Genomic DNA, 6278 nt, shown 5'->3' with positions numbered 1-6278 from the left:
TGAATTTAATTGTACGCGCATCACTCAAGTAATAACAGTAATGAATATAGTGACGAGGCGAAGAAAGAAGAGGGGAGGAGGAAGGGTGTGGAGGTGAATTGAGTTATGTTGTGTGTGTGTATTACAAATTAAAACACTTTGTTGCTTCCTCGAATCATTCTGAATCGTATTCTGAAACACTTCTGCGCTACACCTCCTTTACTTTCAAAAAGCTTTATCTAGTTGAAGCTACACGGGTTCTTTTTTTTTTTTTCAAGGGTGTTTTTATGGTTCTAGAGACAGATTAACAAGATTTCTACATCGTTAACAGGAGAAACACTCGTGAGAACCCGTTTATTAATCTCTGTGGTCTTTGAAAATTCCCATGGTGAGAGAGAGAAAAGTTTCTGAATTACAACACATCAGGGAACAATTAAACACAGGCGCCTCGAATTCCCTCACAGAAGCGTTAAGTCAGTTATGAGATAAGAGCACCTTTAACAATTACTTAGGAAATTACTTAGGCCTGTATTCTGAAACGCCTACTCTCTCACCACGACTGTTTTCAAAGGTCACAGAGATTATTAGCCGTGTTCTTAAGAGTGTTTCTCCTTTTGATAATTTAGAAATCTTGTTAATCTGTCACTAGAGCAGCAAAAACATCTTTAAAAACCCGAGCAACTTCAACTAGAGTCTTTTGAAAGTAGTGAAGATGCGGCGCAGAAGTGATTCCGAGCGTGGGTCTTCATGTTATCGTGGGTCTTCGAAAATTATTTAGTGTTGCGGTGAGGTTGTCCTGTTTGGTAATAAAATGGCTGCGGCTGTAGTATTGTAAACTCAGGAACTTATTGCCTGCTTCTAGATTTCTTCCGCTCTGTCTTAAGGTCATTCAAGAGAGGACTTTAAAGACACTTGTCCTCCTATTTTGCATGGTGCTTTGGACTTTCATTTAGAGACTAGCACCTCAATGGGCCTTTTGTCGTTTTTTTCTTTTTTTTTCATTGCCCTAGGCCAATAAACCTCTTACATAAATACAGTTGTTGTAGTGATGATTATTATTGTTACTGTTACGAAGAGTTAATGTAAAAAAAAAAAAAAGAAAGACCATTACAGTTGCTTCGTTTGGTAATGACGTGGTTGTAGTTATAGTATTGTTAGTTGTATTATTAGTTATTGTTATCGTTCTTGTTACGAACTGATGTAAAAATATACGATTATATATAATTCAGAGGTCCTCAGCACAAGACTAGCCAAGCCAAGGCGAGCCATGTGTACAGTGCTGTCTTCCTTCCTGTACGGTAGTGACACTTGGCACTCACAGTCACATAAATCAGGCTAATACCACGTTACGTAATGCAGGCAACTTAATACCTCCTCTGTTATTTGATAATATTTGCCTGTTTGCTGATTCTTACCTTCGCTGTAAATCTTGTTCGTGTGTGTGTGTGTGTGTGTGTGTGTGTGTGTGTGTGTGTGTGTGTGTGTTTTTTATTCCTTAATTCGATCATTTGTCTGCGTATAAGGTGACAAGCAGGTAAGCTGTTTTTCTTTTATTTTTATTTTTTTTCTGACATCGATTTGGTTTGTTAATAAGACAGGTGTTCAGGATATAGTTAATGCATTCTTCTTTCATTTCTTTCATTTCTTTCTTTCTTTCTTTCTTTTTGTGAGAGAGGTGGCCAAGATATAGTTTCTGCCCTTATTTCCTCCCTTCTCTTCTTTTTTTAGTTGTTGTTTTCACGCATCGACTGGAGTGTGTTAATGGGGACACGTCTTCAACAAATGGCTTAAACGCTTAAGTCTTTCTGTTCTTTCTCTTTTCATGTATTCATTTATTTTAGTGCGTGTCCAAGATATAGATTGTATTTTTAATGTCTTGCTTTTTTTTTTTCATATCAGTTACTTTCTTTTATTTGAGAACTTTTTGAAACGAACGAAAAAAAAAAACTCAAACGTGGATGCTTAGAGAGAGAGAGAGAGAGAGAGAGAGAGAGAGAGAGAGAGAGAGAGAGAGAGAGAGAGAGAGAGAGAAACGAGTAAACTTTTATTTTTCCTTTTTTTATGTTTCTTTTAGTGAATTATGTATTTTTTATTTGTTTATTGCGTCTTCCTTTCGTTTAGTATATTTCTGTTTATTTCCTTTCTTTCTTGATTGCCAGTGTGTGTGTGTGTGTGTGTGTGTGTGTGTGTGTGTGTGTGTGTGTGTGTGTGTGTGTCTGGTTTTCTTCGTTGCTAAATGTTTCCCGCGTATTGATCCGCCGGACCTGTTACCATATAGTGACGCGCGCCTACCTCTCAATTGACTCGTGTGACTGGAACGGCTAATGCAATAGTCCGGCTGCTCTCTCTCTCTCTCTCTCTCTCTCTCTCTCTCTCTCTCTCTCTCTCTCTCTCTCTCTCTCTCTCTCTGAAAATGTACCAATGATCCTTAACATTCACAAGTACAGCATAGTCAAAATTTAAAAAGTGCCGTGCCTTTTAAGCTTCACAGGTACGCGTGCTATATGATCAGCACTAGAAATGTACCCTTTTTGAGATTCACAGGTACAGTTTGGTCGTGACCTTGAAATATTCCGTACCTTTTTTTTAAGCCTTACAAGTATAATTTGTTTGTAACTCTAAAATTTACGATACTTCTGTACATTTTTTTTTTGGGGGGGGCTCAACGTGTTTTTTTTCTACCTCGTACTTTAATTTTCCTTTCTTTCATCTTTTTTTCTCCATTTATTTTTTTCCCTTTAACCAACTTTCTACCAAACTTTAATCCTTGCCCATACTTTCATCCTCCTCACTTTCTTCCTTTCCTTTCTTTTGTTTTCCTTCGTTCATTCAAGTTTCCAGCAACCTTTATGCCTTGCACTTTCATTTTTCTTACTTTCTTCCTTTCCTTTTTCTGTCTTACTGTGCTAGCCTCATTATTTTATTATGTTATGGAGTGTCCAGTAAGCTCGCCAAAGATAAATTTACGAAAAAAAAAAAATAGAAAACCTCAGAGGAAAATGCTGATTTCTCACACACCCAAACTAAATAAAGAAAAACAAAGAAAAAAATAAATTGATAAAGAAATAATAACAACAGTAGAAAAGAAAAACAAAAACCAGTCTAACCTAACCTAACCTAACCAGTCTAACCTAACCTAACCTAACCTATCTAAACCAAGCCCTTTCCAAAACCAACAAAAGGCGGGGATGACAGCATTTCATGACTAAAGATACTTAAAGATACTTAAAGATACTTGATTCATAAGTCAGTTTCCCATCAAAAATTATCGGGTGTCTATAGAAAACGGGCGTCAGGCTTTTCTTTCGTGAGGCCTTTTACTCCTTGTTTGTTTCCCTGTGACATTTAGAGGCGTGTGTTTACGGTACTTAGCCAGTCATGAGAGGGAGTGATAGATGAGAGCCGTGTGTCATTCTTTTCATTCCCTCCTTGTATGTGTCTGCTATTATGATCCCATGCCTGACCTCGGCCGGTACTCAAGACCACTCTGCTTCCCCTTTCACCACGACCATTTTCCAAGGACACAGAGATAATTATTAGGCCGGTTCTCACGAGTGTTTTTTCTTGTTAATAATGTGTGAATTTTGTCCATGTGTCACTACATTTATAAAAGCACCATTAAAAACCCGTGTAACTTCAGCTTCTAGTCTTTTGAATGTAGTGAAGATGCGGCGCTTAAATTATTCAGATTATGGTCTGAGGAGTGTGATGGCGATGGCTCTCTCTCTCTCTCTCTCTCTCTCTCTCTCTCTCTCTCTCTCTCTCTCTCTCTCTCTCTCTCTCTCTGTGTGTGTGTGTGTGTGTGTGTGTGTGTGTGTGTGTGTGTGTGTGTCGCTTCTTAGGGAGACAGAAAAGAATGTAAGAAAAATGTTAACACTAATCCTGCTCCTCCCTCCCCCCTCCCTCCCTCCCTCCCTCCCCTACCAAAAAATATTTAGATGAATAATAAATAAATGTGTAATAAAAAGAAAAAGGATGATAAAACAGTAAAAGAATTGCTTTACCTATCTTGTTATCTTTAATTTTATTTTATTTTAGTGTAATTTTTATTTTATTTTCCATTTTTATTCATTTTATCCTCATTTATGTCTTATTTATTTATTTTTCTATTAATCAATTATTTCTTTTTTTCGTTTTTTTTTTTTTATTTAATCCACTAACTCATTAACTATTCTATTTGTAAGAGGAACCCTACAACTATATGCAAAAATGGAAGACGAAAGAGAAGGAAAAAATATTAACATTAATAAAACCTGAAAACACCCCAAGCCACACATGAAAAATAGAACTGGCAGCAGGGAATTCCACAGTGTACTCTCCTACAGCAGTCGTATTTACACTGCAGCGGCAAAAAAAAAAAAAAAAAATGATAACCTCATTCACCGGCGTGATCAGAAACATTCAAAGGTTAGTGAGGGGTGTTATCGTACTTGGCGTGAGAGTACGACATTGTTTTAGAGAGAGTACGAAGTCATGTGTATTACTTGGTGGAGAAATAAAAATGAAATAGAATAAGAGCGTATATAACGTAAGGAAAGCTGGTGGGTGTATGTGTGTAGAGTGGAGTAGTGTAGGTGTGCCTCACGTAAATATAGAAAGAAACACTGGTGGAGGGAAGTTACAAGTGTGTTTTTGTGAATGAAAATTAATATATAAAAGTCTGGTTTGCCTGAGAGAGAGAGAGAAAGAGAGAGAGAGAGAGAGAGAGAGAGAGAGAGAGAGAGAGAGAGAGAGAGAGAGAGAGAGAGAGAGAGAGAATAATATGTAAAAGAATTACGCAGTTTTAAAATTGATAATATTGGTAATGCACGCAGTGAGAATAAGAAAGAAATGAAGATGTGTGTGTGTGTGTGTGTGTGTGTGTGTGTGTGTGTTTGTGTTGAAGCAGGTTAGGTTAACTCTCTGTTGCTTGTCGCCTATCCATGATCCTTATCCAACCTCCCCATCTATCCCATGCGCCCTAACCTCGTTCAGGATCCTTTGATGGGACACCTGGTCGAATAGCTTACTATTATAAAGTCCAGGTACACGATATCATAACTATCCCCATTATCTGCCCGCCTCGTGAACATTACCTTAAAAACTCAACAGATTCGTAAGGTGTGACTAACCCTTTCGTGAAGCCATGCTGTGACTAATTTATCAACCTATGCTTGTGTAAATAAAAGAAATTGTGCTTTCCAAGGAGATCACATCGCGCCAGCCACAGGTAACACAACAGTGGTATACTGGGATATGCAACACGACCTGTATATTGAAAGCCTTGTGTTTGAAATGGTACGATTCGAGGAAGGAAGAATATATGCCCTGCTCGTGTGTTCGTGGTCATATAGTGGTGGTGGTGGTGGTGGTGGTGGTGGTGATGGTGATGGTGGTGGTTACGTGTTGGTGTTATTCAGTATTGATTTGTATCTCGTTTGTTTGCTTATTTGTTTTATTTTTAACTTTATTTTTTTCAGGGATGTAGATAGAAATGCGTTGTGTGTGTTTTCTCTCTCTCTCTCTCTCTCTCTCTCTCTCTCTCTCTCTCTCTCTCTCTCTCTCTCTCTCTCTCTCTCTCTCTCTCTCTCTCTCTCTCTCTCCATCTCCTTTCTATTAATCCATCGCGGCCTCTTCCTCCTCCTCCTCCTCCTCCTCCTCCTCCTCCACTTAAATTTATTCTATAGTTTTTCCATCCTCTTTCCCCTTCACCCATTCTCTCTTCCTCCTTTTTCTCCTCCTCCTCCTCCTCCTCCTCTTCCTCGTTTAGGCTTAGTAGGCGCAGCATGAATGGATGTTACGGCATTCTCTCTCTCTCTCTCTCTCTCTCTCTCTCTCTCTCTCTCTCTCTCTCTCTCTCTCTCTCTCTCTCTCTCTCTCTCTCTCTCGTCCAGTGCATACCAGTCTCCCATCTCAAGGTCTCGAGTGCACTTATAGAAGCTTAGGTTACGTCACGTGTTACTGTATTCCCCTTGGCTTTTACTTGCCGTAGGTGATGAACAACTAAATGAGACAACTCTGGCGTCTTCCTTCTGGTTACTTCTGGTTCATCTCGGTTCTTTCCACATACGAGGGACTGACTAGTGCTCCAGGCAACACTATAATAAGGTCTTGCATGAGGAAACGAGTTAATTCGCCATTCTCTCTCTCTCTCTCTCTCTCTCTCTCTCTCTCTCTCTCTCTCTCTCTCTCTCTCTCTCTCTCTCTCTCTCTCTCTCTCTCTCGTCTTGATTTGTGAGGCTTAAGAAATCAAACAAATAAATATGCTGCACTCCTGGATAACTTCCTTTGTATTAGCTTCAGCCATCACGACTACTGTG

This window comes from Scylla paramamosain, chromosome 8 (genome assembly GCF_035594125.1).
Source record: "Scylla paramamosain isolate STU-SP2022 chromosome 8, ASM3559412v1, whole genome shotgun sequence".
Classification (NCBI taxonomy): Eukaryota; Metazoa; Arthropoda; class Malacostraca; order Decapoda; family Portunidae; genus Scylla; species Scylla paramamosain.
Note: the sequence above shows the minus strand (reverse complement) of the source record.